Consider the following 21,110-nt stretch of genomic DNA (forward strand, 5'->3'; position numbering starts at 1 on the left):
AGCTGTCGACAGCGCATTCCTCACTGGGGCCGACTACGCTTGCGCCACCCCTGAAGAAGAGAGCCTCTTCGTGGGATCCACAAACCTCCAGGATTGGAGGTAAGGAGGACAGGCGTTGACATGACCCGGGTAAAACCCAAGGATCTGGGACGCATAGCGCCGACCATTCTCGAGCTCCCGCTCCGAAACAGAGGGCCTCGAGGGCGCAATCACCGGCATAGTCTTCCAAAAAGCGCCGACAGTCTTATGAATTGCATTGACGAATGCACAGGGATCCATCGGCTCTGCGGGAGCCGTGGCCAGAACCGATGCATCCGGAGCCGGGAAGACAGCCGAAGCTGGCTCATATGGCGCCGATGAGGAAGCACTTGGAGCCGGCGCCATGCATGAAGCAACCAGAGCCGGCGCCGACGCATCCGGCTCCGGGGCCGAAGCAGACTGAGCCGAAGTCGGCGCAACCGGTGCCGGGATCGGTGCCGGCAATGAGGAACATCATGAAGCATTCGGAGCCCTTCTCGACGCAGACGAAGCCGAGAACAGAGCAAATAGAACCGAAGTCTGGCCAATTACAGCAGGGGAAGGGACAGCGGCCGCGAGACACTTCCCCAGTGACTCCCCATAATATCTTATCGAGATTGGAGGACACGGGCAAGCGATGAGCATCTCCATTGAGGAAACACGCCTCCTTGAACCGCTCCACTTTGGGGGAGTTTTCTCCACATCACAGCCAACCCTCAGAACGCACAAGTCAAGAGTATAAGGTCTCCAGACATCATCACAGGAGCTCATCTTCCTCATCACGGAGACGTAGTCATGTACACAAGCATGAACGTCGCCATCATTTCAAACACTCCAGAGCTTCGCCGTATGACGGCAAGTCATCAGCCTCAGCCTTCTCTCGTCGTACTGTGCTATCGGGAGCTTCAGGCCTTTCTGGAAGGGAGATAGATGGTGGTATATGCACTTCTCCTCCAACTCTATCTCCACATCAAATGGTACAAAGGAATCCTCCAGGCATCAGTTGGGACGTGACACTAACCCCTCGGATGCAGATAGAAGTTCACGGGGACATACCCCACAGTCAGATCGTCCCAATATTCAACCGGATAAGCCGTTACCGTTAGGTTCACATCATGAACGCCCTCCAATGCCGCCACAGATGCGTCAAGCCTTTTGGGATCTTTAACAGTCCCTAGTAGGGTTTTTTGAAACTCTGCAGTCTTTCATTTTGCCTCCAGAATCCCTGTCAGTTCCTAAGGAACTAACTAAGCCGGTGGAATCGCTCCCGGTGGACCCAACACCATTGCCGGTACCCCCGGGACCCTCGTCACCAGCTCACTCACATTCTTCTCAAGGGGACTCTGTATCATCTCACTCTTTGCCTACCCCCTCTACCGGCTATCCTTCGGATCTGTCGGATCAACCACCTGAACCGTATTCTCCCCCGGAGGATCTTTCTTATCCAGAGTTCTTGGATAAGATGGGAACTATCTTGCGATTGGAGGTACAAAAATTACCAGAACCCAGAGCTGAAATGTTAGACCTACTAAAGATTTTTGATACACCAGGGGAACCTACATCGCTTCCGCCACACAGTGTGTTGCACAGCGTCCTTCAAAAATCATGGGAAACCCCTTTCACATTATCAGCGGTTTCCAGGAAAATGGACTTAAAATTTAAAATGCAGAAGCCTTCCACTTATTCCACTTCACAATTACCACATGAGTCCATAGTGGTCGAGTCAGCGTTACAAAGATCAAAGAAGTCCAAGACGCATGCTTCCAATCCCCCTGGGAAAGATAAATGCCTGGATGATTTCGCTAAGCATGTATACCAGAACGCAATGCTAACAGCACGCATTCATCATCACCAATTCTACATGGTGCTGCATATGTATGAGGGTATCCAGGCGACCAAGGATATGTTCACCTCAACAGGAGACAATATTCCTTCTCCCATTTTAGATATGGAAGAATACTCCCATTACATGCTACGAGTGGTATATGAAGGATTCGAAAATTCCTCTCGAGCAACAGCGATAGTAGCACGCAGGTTGGCTTGGCTAAAGGCCAGAGCCATACGAGAGGAATTACACAATAAGCTGGCCAGTCTCCCATGCACGGGAGACAATCTGTTTGGAGAGCGTTTTCACGACACAGTTGGTAAACTGAAAGATCAGGCTCTCGCAGTCCAATCGTTAATGACTCCAGCACCATTCTCTTCATCCAAACGAAATTTTCATTTGTCTTGTAGACAACAATTCTCCCGCCGGCCATACCATTCCTATCAACCATTCAGAACACAATCTTATCCTGCATATCAAAGACAACAAAACGCATCCCCCTCAACAGCAACAACAGAGGAGGGGGGATCCTAGATCGCAAAGACAACAACCGCAGCAAGCAGCGGCTCCAGTGAAAACCTCACAGTCTTTAAGTGTCAGGCCACCACCTCCCCTGACGGAAGCCCCTCCCAGATGAATCACAGCTTGCTTTGCCACCTGGGAGGCCATAACATCAAATCAGTGGATTCTGGAAATAGTGAAGAATGGCTATCAACTTCAGTTTATAACCAAGCCCCAAATCCCACATCTAGCAACTTGGGGACCAAAAACACTGCACCCCCAGCTCGCCCAAGAGATTGCCCTTCTTCAACATCAAAGGGCAATCAGATACATCCCTCAGGCTGGCCGTTGCAAGGGCTTCTACTCCCCATATTTCCTAATTCCCAAGAAATCAGGGGGCTACCGACCTATTTGGGACAAATGGATAGTTCGGGAAAAAATTCAAGATGGTTTCACTGAAGTCCATTCTTCCCCCTATTACAACCCAAGGACTGGATGTGCTCCATAGATCTGAAGGATGCCTGCATGCACATTCCAATCCATCCATCCTCCTGGCAATACCTTTGTTTCCAATACCACCAACAGCATTACCAATACAAGGTCCTTCCCTTTGGCCTCTCGGCAGCACCCAGGGTATTCACCAAATGTATGGTGGTGGTGGTGGCCCACTTTAGTTAACAGGGTATGACGATCTTTCCATACCTGGATGATTGGTTAATAGTAGCTTCGAACCCAATCCTGTTGCGGGATCATCTTGCCAGAGCAATCAGTTGCCTCTAGGAACTAGAGTTGATCATCAACTATCCAAAATCAACCTTGCAACCTACGCAAGTTCCTCATCTTATAGGAGCTCGTCTGGACATCATTCGCAACAGAGCATTCCTTCCGGAAGACAGGAAACTAGCAATGCGTTCTCTGCTTCGATCTCTGCAGGAAACGTAGTATCCAATGGCTTGAAACATTTTAACAGCCTTGTGTCACCTGGCGGCAGCGATTTTACGGTGCCAAACACGAAACTCCACATGAGACTCTTGCAGTGGGGTCTAAAACGCCAATGGAAACAACATTCACATCCATTGGAGAACCGTATAACATTGACGGCTCAGATGAAAAAGGATATAGACTGGTGACTCCTCGAATCCACGTTAGACAAAGGAGCCTTGTTCAGCCCCCCGCAACACAATGCAGTCCTCACCACAGGTGCATCACGGAAGGGATGGGGAGCACATCTCGATCTGTGGGAAACCCAAGGCCTATGGTCAGTAACAAAACAGACCCTGCAAATCAACCTATTGGAGCTCAGAGTGATACGCAATGCCCTACAAACCTTTCAGAAGTACCTTCAAGGTCGCAGGGTTATGATATACACGGACAACCAGGTGGCAATGTTTTATGGCCCCTCTTCAGGGAAACCCTGCAGATCTTTCACCATGCACACAAACACTCCATACACTTACAAGCAACTTACCTGCCTGTAGTAGCAAACACCAGAGCGGACAGGTTAAGTCGCATATTTCACCCACACGAAGGGTTGCTCAACCCAGAAGTGGTGCAGACTATCTTCACTCATTGGGGAACTCAGACGATAGATCTGTTTGCCACAGAAGCTAACACGCAACTTTCACAGTTCTGCTCGATTCGACCAAGCCTCTTATGACTCGCTCAGGACGCCTTCCTCATACCATAGACGTCCAATTTCCTATATGCCTTTCCACTGATTCCACTAATCACCAGGACAATTCAAAAAATGCATATTGTACAATAGCCAACTGATCCTCATTGCTCTAGCCTGACCCAGACAACCGTGGTACAGTTATCTCTTACGTCTTTCGATCGCACTTCCAATTTGATTGCCAGACCGTCCAGATCTTTTACTTCAGGAGCAGGGAGTTCTCATTCACCCATTCCACTCCTCCCGCCATCTGACTGCATGGAGATTGAGCGAACACTATTAACTGCACAAGGGGTCTCTGCAGAAGCCCATGCAATCCTTCTAGAATCCAGGAAACCATCGACCAGACGAAATTATACCTTTTAAGTGGAAGTGCTACTCAAACTGGTGTACAGCAAAAGGTATTCCACCAATAGACTGTTCGCCAACTCTTTTGATGGATATCTCCATTCCCTGTACCTGTCCGGCTTAGCAACATCATCCATTTGAGTACATCTCAGCGCGATTTCTGCATATCACAGGCCGGTTAATAATCACTCTATTGCTGAACATACCTTGTTATCCCGATTCATCAAGGGTTTAACGCATCTTCGACCACCGATGGCTAAGCCGCCGGTTCCATGGAACCTTAACGTACTACTTGAACAGCCAATGTTACCACCTTTTGAACCGCTGGATTCTGCACACATAAAATACTTCACCTGGAAGGTGGTCTTTTTGGTAGCAGTAACATCCGCATGTAGGCTTAGTGAATTACAAGCATTAGTGCATTATGACCCGTATCTACAATTCTATCACAATAAGGTGATCCTCCGACCTCATCCAACCTTTCTTCCAAAGGTAATATCGGCATTCCACCTCAATCAATCTATAGAGCTGCCAACCTTCTTCCCTAAACCTCATTCTAACGACAGAGAGTGTTTGTTACACACGCTAGACTGTAAGCGAGCGTTGGCATATTACAAACGAAGAACACAATCTACAAATCGTGTATCTCAGCTGTTCGTCTCCTTCAACCCGATAGCTAAACGAACCATTTCTAGCTGGATTGCCGGTAGCTAAACGAACCATTTCTAGCTGGATTGTACAGTGTATTCAGTTTTGTTACAACAAGCGAAAGTTACACCTCCCTTCTCTTCCACGAGCTCATCAGGTTCGAGCCATGGCTACCTCCATACACATCTTAGAAATGTGCAACCAGTGAACATCTGCAAGACTGCCACATGGTTGTTACTTCATACCTTCACTTCTCATTACTGCATAGACAAACAGCAGTGGATGCGATGTTGGGACAGGCGAAACTGCACACATTGCCTATTTAAATCCTGCGACTACCACATTCTATTTATTTATTTATTTACGGGTTTTTTATATATCGGGGCACGTAAGTAACATCACCTCGGTTTACATTCAAACATTAATTCAGCATAGAGCTTTATAATATAACATTATAACTGAAAGAATACAAATCCATATAAAACACATGTCGACATCATGCAGTGAATGATTAAGCGTGATTGGGAGCTTGGGACTCCCATGACAGCATGGCTAATTCAGCCCTGCTATCAACAGGAAAAAGCAAGTTTGCTTCCGTAAATGGTGTTTCCGTAGATAGCAGGATGAATTAGCCATGCGGATCCTCCCTCCTCCCTTGTAGTTGCATTTTGATCAGCTACGCTCAAGCTTAAGTACAGACTGAGGAGAATCTGTTACTTTCCTGCGCGGGAACACACTAGCAGCCGCAGAGACTGAAAAAAATCTACACTCTCCTTAACAAGCTCCGCCTCCCGGGCCCTGATTGGCAGTTCCCATGACAGCATGGCTAATTCATCCTGCTATCTACGGAAACACCGTTTATGGTAAGCAAACTTGCTTTTATTCCTCTCATTTTTATTTACTTTCTTCATGTAAAGATGAGATATCCTTAATGCAGATGCTTTTAGATTAGCTCACTTTTTTTCCTACTTCACCAAGAATGTCCCTTCCTGCCAGTGTTTCCTTAAGGAAGTCTCCAACTTTAGCAAATTTTCTGCTCCTAAAGTCCAGGACTTTTTAACCTTAGCATGACCTCTCCTTGCTTTGGCTCTTAAATTAAACCACACCATCTGATGATCACTAAAACTCAGGTGACCCCTTTTCTGGACGCTTAGCAGTCAGGTTTTCAGAAAATCTGCAATGAAATATGCATATGAGAGATTTGCTTGCATTGCCTCCTTTGCATATAGGTTATCTAATGCATATTCTTTGCAGATATCCTAAAAACCCATGTGGCTGGGGTCTCTCCTAGGACAGGTTTGGGAACCACTGGTTTAGAAGACAGCAAGAGTGTTAATGCTTTATCTGTAGAGGACAAGAGAGTTTGGTAACCTGAACTACTTCTGCTTTATGGAACTACCAAGTGAGGACAGCTAGCATAAAAAACAACTTTATATAAATTTTTAAGAACTTATTTTGCTCATCTCTTAAATATGTCAATTAAATAACCATCTTACTTTATTAAAACCTAATTTGTACGGAAAATTGCTTCTTTGTAAATGAAAAAGCTCAAGTATCTGTATAAGAAATTTTGAACTCTAGTCATACTTTTACAGGGCATTACAAAATCAAGTGGGCATTGTTTAATGTAACATTTGGGAGAAAAGTATGTCAAGCTGTAGGGACTTCCACTCTGTGAAGTATTTACTTTAAGATCCTGTGGTACAAATTGATGTGCAGTGTAGCACAATAGGAATTTTCTTACCCTGCCAATTCTTTTTCTGTTAACTGAGAAACTGGTCTGGACTGAGCAACCACAATTGTTGACATTTTTGACTGTTTTGCTAGAACTTGAAGAAAATGTATTCTCTTAATATCAGAGATTCCTTGTTGCAGTAAACTAGCTAAGGTCCTGTTTTGATCTAAACTTTGTTTGCCATCCAAGTGGACACTGTTAGTTCACATAAATGTCTAGACAGCTATCTCAGCTTTTATGACATCCTCTCTATTGACATACTCTAACTTCCCTGATTTAACAATAGTCTTCTTTCACACTGTTTAAATTTAAGGGAAACCCCTCAAAGGCATTGAAAACTGTTAACACTCATTTTAATACATCCAAAGAGCTGCACATGAGAAATGCCATAATTTTCACTTATCTACCTCAACAGAATGTAACTTTCTTCCACTGAAGTCATTGTGCACCTCTATTTTCATTGTCATTGTCACTATCTACAGAATCACTAAGCACTATTTATTTATTTATTTATTTATTTATTTAGTGTTTTTATATACCGACTTTCTTGATATATATATATCAAATCAAGTCTGTTTCCAAATAACACAACTATCGCCGGGGGGGCGTTACATTAAACAATAAACATAATATTGAACAGAGTAACCTTAAACAATAAGTAAGGTCGTTACATTAAACCATAAACATAGTATTGAACAGAGAACGTGTAGGGTTACTTTGAACAATCAATAAGGTCCTGATGGTCCTGAGGGTATTAAGTTGGTGGTGGACTTTAAATTGCGCTATTTTGTTCTTTGACCTGTGTCGAAGTGTTCCTGCGATTCTGGAAAGGCTTGCCGGAAGAGCCATGTTTTAAGGTTTTTCTTGAAGGTTAGATGGCAAGTTTCGAGTCGAAGATCTGGCGGAAGTGAGTTCCAAAGGGTGGGGCCCGGCTGTGGAGAGTGCTCGTTTAGCTAGCGAGGTTTTAATCGGGGGAGTGTGTAGAGAACCTTTGTAGTTATATCTGATAGGTCTTTTTGATGTGTGAAGGTGGAGTTGCGAGGTAAGATTTAGGTGGGCGCTTCCCATAATATCCTTGTGGATCATTGATAGTGTCTTGAAGGTGATTCTAGCTTTTATGGGAAGCCAGTGGAGGTACTTGAATCCATTTCAGAACCAGACAAGGGCAGCTTACCACTCTGCATCTTTTTCACTGAGGGGTAAATTCTAAGAGTTGCTCGTGTAAAAAGGCTCATATAAGTGAGTATATGGACTGAGCGTGAGCAAATCTTATTTTAAAACCATAAAATTACGCATGTATATGTGTGTATGCGTGCAACAGAACGCATGAAAAAAGGGGTGGATTTGGAGTGGGTCAAGGGCATTCTGGGGCAGGCCAACATTTACACACACAAATCCCAATTTTAAATCTGGCGACCGCATCACACTTAGAGCTGTTACCTGTGCGCATTTACTTTATCAGGTGTAAGGGGGGCTTTTTTTTTTTTTTGAAAGGTGGGCTCCACCTTAACCAGAATGAAACCAGGCTGCTGGCACTAACCTTTAAAAAGGAGATAGGGAAAAGCTGACAGTCACTTAGAAGTGTGTGGTTTGGAATGATGTGTCTTTGGAGGATACTAAGAGAACAGGGAAACTAGAGTATCCCAATAGAGAAGTTGCAGTACATTTATTTTATTTATAAAATGTATAAATCTTCTTCCAGATCTTACAGTAAGTTTTTCCAAATTCATTACAAAAATAACAATAAAATAACTTAATACAACAAAAGTCTTTCTGTTAGAAAGAAATCATAAGTTGAGACTCAATATCCAGTCCTAGATCAAAGCTCAGATATCAGCCTGGTCTTTAATTTACGATGAAATCGCATTAAACACATTTCTTCCTTAATTGACAAGGGAAGATCATTCCACAGTTTAGGCAGTGTTGTAGAAAATGATCTATTTTGCAGTTTCATATGCCAAAAAGCTCTCTGTGATGGAATTTGGAGCTGATGGCAGTATTGAGAGTATAAATTCCTGGTGGTTGGTTTCCAGTGAAGCCTTAACATATGAGGGGGGCCCACCCCACGCAAGATCTTAAACATGAGTACAGGTAATTTAAACTTACATCTTAATCTCACCGGAAGCCAATGTAATTTTGCTAGAAGAGCAGCCTCTGATTCATGTCTGCAGCGAGACAAGGTAATAATTCTAGCTGCCATGTTTTGTACTTCCTGGAGCCTTCTAGTCAAAGTGCTGGGAAGGTCCCAGTATATGGCATTGCAGTAATACAGTACAGCAATTATTAAAACATATACCACAGACTTTAAATAAGCAAGGGTGTAGCTTGCTTATTGCGGCGGTTACTACCCCTAACTAATTAAGCTAGATATTTCACTTAGATGCAGCTCCATCACTGCTGTCTACATTAATGGTGGGGGTGGAAGGGAAATAAAACCAAAAGGTTACTAAGAGCCATGAGTAACATAAGTATGAGAGAAATTATAAAAAAAAAAAAAAAAGGTGCAAAACTTGCTGGGCAGAGTGGATGGGCCATTTGGTCGTCTTCTGCCGTCGTTTCTGTCTGCCTTGCTACAACAAAAGGCGATCCAACGCCTCCCTCCCTCCCAACAGAATACGGGGTTCTACTCCCCTTACTTCCTCATACCCAAGAAGTCAGGGAATCTCCGTCCCATCTTGGATCTCAGAGACCTCAACAAATTCATAGTCAAGGAAAAGTTCAAGATGATATCACTAAAGTCAGTCCTTATTTGGGAATAACACATGCCCATAATGCATAGGCTCATAATCTCACCATATCAAGAACACCAAATGCAGCTAGTTGGAGATTCGGGATGTTGGAGCTGTTCAGATCCCAGGGCAACTCTTCACCATGGCCTTTGGGACTGTCCAGTTATTCAAAAGTTTGGGGTGGATAATTGGTCCTTTTTTTCGGACCACTTACATATACAGCTACCAATGTAAGTGCAAATGTATGTGCTAGGGATATTGCCCGATGACACCCCATGCACCAAGTTTGAAATTGCTCTACTAATTAGAGGTCTCTATGTTGCTAGACGATGTATTCTAGCATGTTGGGTGGTGGATGATCATCCAACAATACCTTTCTGGTTTGCTGAGATGTTAGATCTCTTACTGATGGATTATAAATCTTGGTGTATGGGAGTGGGAGGGAAAAAGACTAAACAATTTCAATCCATCTAGGGCCCTCTTATAGTGCACTTGCACCCTATGGTGCAAGCCAGATTCCCAGAACTTTACAGGGCTAACCCGGTGACCTGAACCTATTCTAGACTCTTGCTATGCTAAATGCATTCCTAGAGGTCTGAGAATTAATGAAGAACCATTCCTATTTGCATAGGACGAAACATTCTTACAGAAATGGAATGCGGTGCTTAACAAATGCTCATATGATCTGATGTTAATTATAGAAACCACAAAGAGCAAAATTGAGTTTACTCAGAAAGAATTAGATGGTCTTCTGCATTATAACAATGTTCCCCAAGAGGTTTTTGAGACTGAAATGAGTGAACTTCAGAAACAACTTGATGAATTTAAGGTGGATACCAAAAAAATGAAATTTAACAAATGCACCGAGATGAAAAAGCTTGTAATGTTGGATATGTTTATCTGTGTATGCAGAAAAATAAGATTCAGGGGCATCATAAGAAAGATTTTTTGTCTTCATTAGACAATTCATCAGATCATACTCCCATTAAACTTCAGAAGAAGGACGTGAAACACCCCTCTTTTCAATCCTTTAACACATCTGATACAGTTAATCAGAATGTAAGTCAACATTCTACTTTTTTAGTTCCTTGGCTTCACAAAACACAGAGGGGATTGGGGGACACGATCTCAGAGGGGGGTCAGGCATGCAAATGAGCTACGACCTATGCAGATAAATGCATATAATAACTCCTTATTGATAGTCACAAGGAAAGTCAGATCAATACCAGGTAGTATTTAATCTTCCTTCAAAACCTTTGTCTAATTCTGTTAACTGTGTTAAATAAAGGCTTCTATTGTGTACCAACTAGTAAATATGACTCTCTTGAAACACGAATTGAATTGTACAAATTTTTCAGATGTTTACACATCTGATTTTTTTCTCTTCTACCTCTGAAACTTATACTATATAAGCCTTCAAAGTGGATTCCCCCTGTACCCCAGGTCCCCTCATACAGGCTTTTCAAATCTTAGTATTAAATATTAAATGATTTTAGACGCTCTTGAATAACAATTTGACTATACCCAATATAGTCTTAGTAAAAGTGAATGGCATGCCATAAAGACTTTACAGGAAGATGAGTCTGAAGTGGTTGTACCAGCTGATAAGGGAGGGGGGATAGTCCTGTTGGATTCCAAAGAGTATGATAGAGAAGCTTTATCTCAGCTCACCAATGAATCTTTTTACCAGGCATTCCCAGATAACCCCGTTCCCTCTCTACAAAAAGAGGTCAGATCTTTGTTAGATTAGGCCTTTAGAGATAGTTATTACATCAAAGGAATTTGCTTTTTTATTGGTTATTTATCCCACTACAACTTATTTTTACACAGTATCAAAGATTCATAAATCTCTTACCAATCCACCTGGTCGCCCCATCATATCGGGTATAGGTTCTATTTTGGAACCATTAGACAAGTTCATTGATTATATCTTGCAACTTATTGCTTTACAAATTCAATCAAATATAAGAGATTCTATGGATTTCATTATTCAACTAGCTAAGGTTTCTGAATTCTAACCCTTGTGATTTCTAGTTCCTGCAGATATATATTCTTTATATACTTACATCCCTCAAAAAGATGCACATATTTTACAGTAGATCTTGACAGGTTACAGACTTTATCAGCAAACAACTTATGAGCAATCATCACAATTTTAAATTGAAAATAACTCATAGGCAACCAATGCAGTTTTACAAGCTCTGGAGTAATATGATCTCTGCGACTAATCCCCTTAAGCAAATGTGCCCCCGTATGCTGTATTACTTATAAGTCATGTATGTATTTTTAGGAAGACCAATGTACAAACTATTAGAAAAATCTAATTGACCAAACAGTAATGATTCAATTGTTGTACAAAATATTTTATGTGTCGTCAGTTTTCTTAATGGTATCAACATTTTGAGCTTGTAAAACACTTTTCGTATTATCTGTGGTCTAAATGTTAGTTTTGCATCTAAAATGAATCCAAGATTCCTTGCTTTTCTACATACCCTAGTTTTTGCTGGAAAAATATTACACGTATTACTCAACTCTGGAGGAAATATTTTGCCAGTTGCTTTGGGTTCTGTCTTTATCCCAGGACAAGCAGGATGCTAGTCCTCACATATGGGTGACATCGGTAATGGAGCCCTATGTACGGAAAACTTCTGTAAAAGTTTCTATGAAACTTTTGACTGGCACCAGAGTGCCTACTGAGCATGCCCAGCATGTCATGATATTCCCTGCCACAGGGGTCTCCCTTTAGTCTTCTTTTTTCCGCGAAGCAATTAGCCTCGCGGTTATCAGGAGTCCTGTGGGATTCTCCACATATTTTCCTTACGGAAAGCTTTAAAAAACTTCAAACGCAGAGGGTCTCCCTTAGTTTGATCATCGCGGTGAGTTTTTCCCGTTCTCGCGGTTCCGTGCCGTTTTTTGACTAAAACAAAATTTACCTGAGCCTTAGGCCGTCGACGGCTGCCCGGCCACAAAATGGCTACAGGTTTTAAAAAATGTCCGAAATGCGCGAGAAATATGTCTATTACAGACCCTCACCAAGACTGTGTACTTTGCCTTGGTGAAGGTCATGATGTAAAAAATTGTCCCTTATGCGCTACGATGACCTCGAAAGGTCGACGTCTACGGATGGACAAGATGGAGCAATTATTCAAAATTCAACTGATTACTGCTCCATCTACTTCCACACAATCGTCTCCGGCTGGGGCGATTAGGAAAGTGGTCTTGAAGAAACGTCACTCCGGTGACTCGGGAGACGCTCCTTTTTCCTCCCCCTCACCATCGTCCAGAGCGTCCACATCGAGTAGCGAAAAAGGGCGCGAAAAAGATAAACATCGCCATCGGCATCGCAGGCCGCAACCAGCAACCATCGCTCCGATACCCGGCGAGCCATCGGCGGAAGACGGGGCACCGGGTAAGAAAGCCCGGCTCCAAAGTAAGGCTTCCGAGCCACCGACAGGCCAACCCTCGCCGATTCCGGCGGAAGGAATCGTACCTCCTCAGGGCCCTGAGGTCGTACTACTGTCGCCACCACCGCCTCCCCCCATGGGTGCTCTGTTCACATCATCCATGCGGGCGGAACTTGACAGTTACATACGTCAAGCGGTTAAGGATGCCTTTATCGAGGCGATGCCACGGCCTGCCACTCCGGTTCTGCCATCGACACCGGTCATAGGAGGATCTCCGGTTCCATCACCGATTCCTTCACTACCGATGCCAAGGAAATCACCGCTCTCCTCGATGGCGCCGATTCCATTGCCGGTTCTACCTAGGCCGCAGCCACCGGATTCAGCATTGCCGATTCCCCGAGTACCATCGATTCCACCACGGCCATCGATCCCGATGGCACCTTCGATGCCTTCTCAAGAGTCCATTTTTCAACCATTGATGGACAAGCTGGACTCACTAATACATTGCTTCTCATCTCTACCACATCCTATAGATGTAGATGACAGTCAAGAGCCAATACCAGGTCCTTCGGGTGTCCCACCACCCCTCAGACCTCAGACTCCACTTTCTGAAATGCCAACTAAGCCTACTAGGCCGTTGGAGCTCCCTCTGGATGATAGTGACGAAGAATTCTCCTCGGATGAAGACCTCCTTTCTGAGCCTTCTCCCCCAGAAGATAGAAGAAAGTCACCACCGGAGGATCTCTCTTTCTCCAACTTTATTAAGGAGATGTCTCAAACAATTCCCTTTTCTCTCATCTCTGAAGTGGACAGCAGACAAAAAACCTTGGAGGTGCTTCAATTCGTAGACCCTCCCAAGGAAATTCTTGCTATTCCTGTTCATGAAGTTTTACAAGAACTTATGTACAGGATATGGGAACACCCTGGGTCGGTGGCAGCTGTTAATAAGCGGGCGGATGCCACTTACCTAGTACAACCCATCCCGGGGTTCCAAAAAACTCAACTACCGCATCAGTCAGTGGTGGTCGAGTCGGCCCAAAAGAAGGCCAAAAGATTAAAGCAACATGCCTCCATACCTCCTGGAAAGGATAATAGGTTCTTGGACAATCTTGGTCGAAAAATCTTCCAAGCTGCTATGCTGGTAGCTAGAATAAATTCATACCAGCTTTTTATGAACCAGTACCAGCGTGACCTATGGAAGCAAGTTGAATCCCTGTCTCAGCAGTTGCCTGACCATCTTCAGGAAGGTTTTCAAAACCTAGTACATAAGGGCCTAGAGGCAGGGAAACACGAGGTTCGGGCCACGTATGATTCATTCGAGACAACCTCCAGATTGTCTGCAGCTGGAATAACGGCGAGAAGATGGGCCTGGCTTAAATCATCAGAGCTCAGACCAGAAGTACAGGAGCGCTTGGCGGACCTGCCTTGCTTAGGAGAGAACCTCTTTGGCGATAAGGTCAAGGAGGCAGTAGCCACCATCAAGGACCATACAGAAACCCTCAAACAGCTTTCTCAGCTGCCACAAGAGGTACATCAACCTTCTAGGAGGCCTCCAAGAAGGGAACAAAGAAAGCCATATTACCGCCCTAGGCGGTATTATCCGCCAGTAGCCAGGCCCAGACAACAAAGACCTGCTCAACGGCCTCAGCCTCGCCAAAGACCTGCTAGGCCTCAACAACCTCCGCCTGCGGCGTCCACTTCCGGATTTTGAAGTTCAACCAGAGGGCATGAGTCATTATCAAAATCCCTATCCACAAGTACCGGTTGGAGGCCGAGTTGCTCACCATCTTCAAACTTGGACCTCCATCACTACAGACCAATGGGTACTCTCAATCATATCTCAGGGGTACCACTTGGACTTCCTCACTGTACCAAAAGACAATCCCCCTATTCCGTCTTGGACAGTGTCTCATCATTACACAATCCTGCAAGCAGAATTATCTACCCTCCTGACTGCCAGGGCCATCGAAAGAGTTCCCAGGCCTCAGTGGGGCACAGGATTCTACTCCCGATATTTCCTCATTCCAAAGAAAACCGGGGGTCTACGTCCTATCCTGGACCTAAGAAATCTCAACAAATTTTTAAAGAAGGAAAAATTCAGGATGGTGTCCTTAGGCACCATGCTACCTCTTCTTCAAAAAGGAGATTGGCTCTGCTCTCTGGATCTTCAAGACGCTTACGCTCACATTCCCATATTTCCACCTCATCGACAGTTCCTACGATTTCTGGTACAAGGTCAACACTTCCAATACAGGGTGCTACCTTTCGGCCTTGCCTCAGCACCTCGAGTGTTCACAAAGTGTCTAGCAGTAGCGGTGGCACATCTTCACAAGCAACAAGTACATGTGTTCCCCTACTTGGACGATTGGCTCATCAAGAGTCATACACAGAGCGGAGCTGTCACTTCTCTCCATCTCACAATAAGATTGCTTCACTCCTTGGGATTTCTCATCAATTACGACAAATCCCATCTCACACCATCTCACCAGTTGCAGTTCATAGGTGCAGATCTCAACACCATCACAGCAAAGGCTTTTCTTCCGAAAGACCGGGCTCAATCGCTCGTTCTCCTAGTACATTCTATTCGCAATCAATATACAGTCACAGCTCATCAGTGCCTCATCCTACTCGGACACATGGCCTCAACAGTTCACGTCACTCCCATGGCCAGACTGACCATGCGACTAATGCAATGGACACTCAAATCTCAATGGATTCAAGCCATTCAACCACTGTCCACTCACATCCAGATAACACCAGAGCTAAAGTATTCCCTTCTCTGGTGGACATCACCACTCAACTTGCTCAAAGGCCTACCTTTTCAACAACCAGTTTCACAAGTGACTTTAACTACAGATGCGTCCACCTTGGGATGGGGAGCGCACATTGCTCATCTGAAAACACAGGGCAAGTGGACAAAGCAAGAAGCTTCCTTTCAGATAAATTTCCTGGAGCTTCGAGCTATACGCTATGCTCTATATGCATTCAAGGACTGCCTTTCACACAAGACTGTTCTGATCCAAACGGACAATACAGTAGCCATGTGGTACATCAACAAACAGGGTGGTACGGGCTCGTACCTCCTTTGCCAGGAAGCGGCTCAAATATGGGACTGGGCCCTAGCACACTCAATTCTACTACGGGCCACCTACCTAGCAGGCATCCACAACACAGTAGCGGATCGCCCCAGCCGTCACTTTCAACCACACGAGTGGTCCCTCGACCCAGCGTTAGCAATCAAGATATTTCAACGCTGGGGTCAACCAACAATAGATCTCTTTGCGTCACATCTGAACTACAAGGTGAACAATTACTGCTCTCTCCTCTTCCGGCAGAACAGCTTACCAAAGGACGCGTTTGCCCGCCATTGGAACTCAGGCCTGTTATACGCGTATCCACCAATACCGCTCATAACCAAAACCTTAGTAAAGCTACAACAGGACAAGGGGACAATGATACTCATAGCCCCATATTGGCCTCGACAAGTATGGTTCCCCACACTGCTAGATCTCTCAGTCAGGGATCCAATTCGCCTGGGAGTAGCTCCCAATCTCATAACTCAGGAACAGGGTCAGTTGCGCCATCCCAACCTTCAATCCCTGTCCCTGACAGCATGGATGTTGAAAGCCTGATCTTACAACCATTCAACCTTTCAACTAATATATCTCAGGTACTTATAGCTGCACGTAAACCTTCCACTAGAAAGAATTATTCCTACAAATGGAAAAGGTTTACTTTATGGTGCACTCAGAAAGATTTAGATCCTTTCACTTGCCCCACTACCTCGCTACTAGATTACCTTTACCATCTCTCAGACTCTGGTCTTAAGACGTCATCTGTAAGGGTACACTTAAGTGCAATCTCAGCTTATCATAACAAGCTAGGAGATATATCGATCTCCACGCAGCCTCTCGTCAGTAAATTCATGAGAGGCCTAACTCACATTAAACCTCCAATTCATTCCCCAAGCATTCAATGGGACCTGAACGTAGTTTTAACCAAGCTTATGCGTTCTCCATTTGAACCCATAAATACCTGTGACCTTAAATTCCTTACTTGGAAAACGGTATTTCTTATAGCCATTACATCAGCTAGAAGGGTCAGTGAACTGCAGGCCCTAGTAACTTACGAACCCTTCACGAAGTTCCTTCATGACAGAGTAGTCCTCCGTACACATCCAAAATTCCTTCCTAAGGTTGTCACGGAATTTCATTTAAACCAAACCATAGTTTTACCTACATTTTTTCCTAGGCCTCACTCTCACCAGGGAGAGAGAGCCTTACACACTTTGGACTGTAAGCGTGCGTTATCTTTCTATTTAAACCGCACTGCAGCCCAAAGAAAATCAAATCAGCTGTTTGTGTCCTATGATCCAAACAAACCAGGTAAAGCAGTGGGTAAGCATACTCTGTCAACCTGGCTAGCAGATTGCATACAATTTTGTTATGAAAAAGCAGGCCTTACTCTCCAAGGGCGAGTAAACGCACATTCAGTCAGAGCAATGTCAACCTCAGTAGCACACCTTCGCTCTGTACCTATTCTGGACATTTGTAAAGCAGCAACATGGAGTTCTCTTCACACCTTTGCAGCTCACTACTGTCTAGACAAAGAGGGAAGACAAGATTCAGCATATGGACAATCTGTCTTAAAGAACTTGTTTCCAGTTTAACCCCAACTCCTTCTTCATCCAACCTGCTGGGATTTCGACTGATTCATTCCAATCACAATACCTTACAGTCGTTTCAGCACCGAATGAATCAGCCTCTAGCTCGCTAATCACCCATATGTGAGGACTAGCATCCTGCTTGTCCTGGGATAAAGCAAAATTGCTTACCTTGTAATAGGTGTTATCCCAGGACAGCAGGATGTAGTCCTCACGAAACCCACCCGCCACCCCGCGGAGTTGGGTCCGATACGTTTTATTGTTTTATTTTTGGCTAACGCTATTTGCTACAAACAAAGACTAAAGGGAGACCCCTGTGGCAGGGAATATCATGACATGCTGGGCATGCTCAGTAGGCACTCTGGTGCCAGTCAAAAGTTTCATAGAAACTTTTACAGAAGTTTTCCGTACATAGGGCTCCATTACCGATGTCACCCATATGTGAGGACTACATCCTGCTGTCCTGGGATAACACCTATTACAAGGTAAGCAATTTTGCTAAATATTTTATTTTGATATTCTCCCTTTCTATTTTATTCATATCTCCTCAGTTTGTGCTTCTGCTGCTATTTTCTATGTTATTGGAGCACATGAATTTAATATCTTCTGTTAGTGCAGTATATTTGAGCTTGAGATTTTGAATTTCTTTCATTTTTGATGTCTTCCATCCTTTGAGGTACTAATTTAGCAGTGACACCTCTGTATGCAGTGAGTTAATTTTTTCCTCTAGTTTTTTTCCCAAGGCGATGTTATTTTTCTCCTTTTTTTCTGGCCTTGTGTCCTTATTGGTAGAACTTTCAGTAGTAATTTTTATATTACAGTATTGTATCCAGTTTATTTCTTTATCAATAGATGATGCCTTTATGCAGATTATATCTTTATCTTACTGATCATGCTTTTTACTTTAAACATAGAATCTTAGAACGTGACAGCAGGTAAAGACCATATGGCCAAAACAGTCTGCCCATCCACATGTTCTGCTCAGCTTTATAGTCCCTTCTTCTGTGCTTGTCCCATGTTTTATTGAATTCTGATATGGTCCTCGTCTCCTCTACCTCCACAGAGAGCTGTTCCATACGTCCCCCACAGTGTCAGTAAAGAAATATTTCCTTAGATTACTCCTGAATCTACCACTGAAAAAGGCCCACCTCCTGTGCATTTATTCTTTGGAGATATTTAAATGTGTTGAATTCAAAAGGAATTTCTAATTAGTTTAAGAACATAAGAAATTCCCTCTTGTAGTGATGCCTTATAGCTGACAATATTGAGGCTATGCAGAAGAGCTTAATATCCCTTCATATATTGCAGTGATGGCTTAAGGCAGTCATCACAAAGTGGGCTAAAGTGCAAAGCATAGAAAAGCTGTAAACATAAACTAGATAAAACCAAATATTTATTTATTTATAGATTCTTTTATACCACGGTACGTATAGACATACATCACCTCGGTTTACAGTGAAACAATAAATTAGCAACCGGCTTTACACGTAAATATAACAGTGTTAGCAACCGGCTTTACATGTAAATATAACAGTGTTTTCTCTTAAGAGTTATGTCGCACAGAGTAAGGCTTAGCTTATAACTAATTAGTAGTTAGGAATCTAAAGAATATTGTTGCTGTAGTTCTTTTATCTATGAATTATACTTTTTCAGTAGTAGAACAGTGTGCCCATTTCCGCCTCACAAAAAGAAGTGAACTCTTTAGCAGGAGCAGTCCTGAACAGCCGAATGGCCCTTGACATTTTATTAGCTAAAGAAGGAGGTGTCTGTCGAAGTGCACATATATTGCGATATATATATATATATATGGGGTGGTTCAAAAATTCAATAATGTTGAAAGATCTTGCAGATCAAGCCCATGATTTGAGTACAAAGGAGTGGTGAGGGAGGAGAAGGTTGGGACTGGGAGTTTCTTTATCATATGTCCTCTTTCCCTCTTTTCGATCAGGGTGCATGTGTTTAGATCTTTAAACCTGTCCCCGTATGCTTTATATGAAGACTGTTGACCATTTTAGTAGCCGCCCTCTGGACCAGCTCCATCCAGGCATTCTTCTGTTTTAGAAAATGAGTTGAAGTTATGCCTTTTGGGTTATCCTTGTCTCTTGATACTGTAGCAAAACATAATGTTAAAATGTACTATTAAAAGCATACGTATACTGTGTATTGATAAACTGCCAGCAAAAGAGGTGGTTAAAATGTAATTCTCTTTAGGCTTTGGGCCCATTAGAACAGAAGAATCCAACTTACTTAGGAAAAATCTTGTAGTCCACTATCAGGTTGAACTCTGTTGGTTAAAACTGAACAATAATGGTTTGAATATTAATTTTAGGTTTGTTGGTTAACCTCAATGGGTGAGATTTTGTGTAGAAAGATAATTACATGCCGTATTTTCTGAACCTGTTATGGGGATTATCCAAATGTTTTATACACTTTACAGTGTAATTAAGGGTTTGTGGTGTTTGAATGCATTCTGTGCCATCATGTATAACAATGACTATTTTGTATTTAATTGTAGATTTGACTTTTGAGGTCTCTCCCGGTGCAATGTGTACAGTCTGAGGTCAGCTTACATACACCAGAATATCTTAGTTGTGGCTCCAGTCACAGTGTCTCCTTATTCCTAAACATTCAGCCTCAGGAAGACTTGGAAGGAGAGAAACTATTCTCTGTAAAGGTATGACAACTTATTGCTTACTTACGTATAACTTGTTTTGTCCTTTCTGAACTCAATTTTAAGAGTTTCCCTTAAATTACATGAGGGCAACAACTCCACAGCCCCTTTATGCCTTTTTAGTTTTGGGCTGTGAAAGGTACACTCTTTTAACTATTTCATTCTGTGTTCTGTTCTGTAAATGTAAATTCTAATATATATAGTTTATGATAAAACTTGATAAAATCTTAGATTTGGATTCCCTTTTAACATTTTGCAGGTTAAATAATATTTCTGTAACATAGCTGAATACTGTTGAAATTAGATTTGTTAATATAACTTGTCCTCAGGTTAGTTTTTAATTGATTTACATAACTTTATCCTTGAGCCATGTTGTAAGCCGTAAGGCAAGTTTGTCTTAAATGGTGCTCTATCATTGTATCTGTTCTAGCCTGGTGTTCTTCTTAACTCTCTCATCATACTTTTACTGTTACCTCTGTTGGTTCTTCCTCCACTGCTATTCCTCTGTCAGTCAGTGTGCCTCAAGGTGCTGCCCAGGGCTCTCTTGTCTTTTCTCTACACTTGTTTCCTTGGCTTTCTGATCTCTTCCCATGGCTTTCATTACCATGTTTATGCTGATGACATAAGAAAGATAAGAAATGCCATACTTGGTCAGACCAAATCCCAGCTTTGTCTAGGGGGACATGCCATAAAGTTTAATAGGGAGCACATTTAAGACAAATTAGAGTATTTTTCTACTCTGTGCTCAATTAAACTGTGGAATTTGTTGCCAGAAGTGGTGGTGAAATCAGTTAGCACAGCTCTGTTTAAAACGAGTCATAAGCTCCTAGAGGAAAATCCATAAACCATTATTTGCTAAGTAGACTTGGGAAAGCCACTGGTCTTATCCCTAGATA

General features: G+C 43.2%; 1 protein-coding gene across 2 annotated transcripts in view; it reads left to right on the forward strand.

Annotated features, from left to right (window-relative positions):
* FAM168A (family with sequence similarity 168 member A) overlaps window positions 1-21,110 on the forward strand; it is a 579,070-nt gene that overhangs the window by 66,307 nt on the left and 491,653 nt on the right. For both annotated transcript variants that reach the window (XM_029602124.1, XM_029602123.1), the window contains exon 2: window positions 20,059-20,217. The gene's annotated coding sequence lies outside the window, so the exon portion shown is untranslated. The remainder of the gene's footprint in view (window positions 1-20,058; window positions 20,218-21,110) is intronic.

The sequence above is a fragment of the Rhinatrema bivittatum genome, chromosome 5 (genome assembly GCF_901001135.1).
Source record: "Rhinatrema bivittatum chromosome 5, aRhiBiv1.1, whole genome shotgun sequence".
NCBI classification, from domain to species: domain Eukaryota; kingdom Metazoa; phylum Chordata; class Amphibia; order Gymnophiona; family Rhinatrematidae; genus Rhinatrema; species Rhinatrema bivittatum.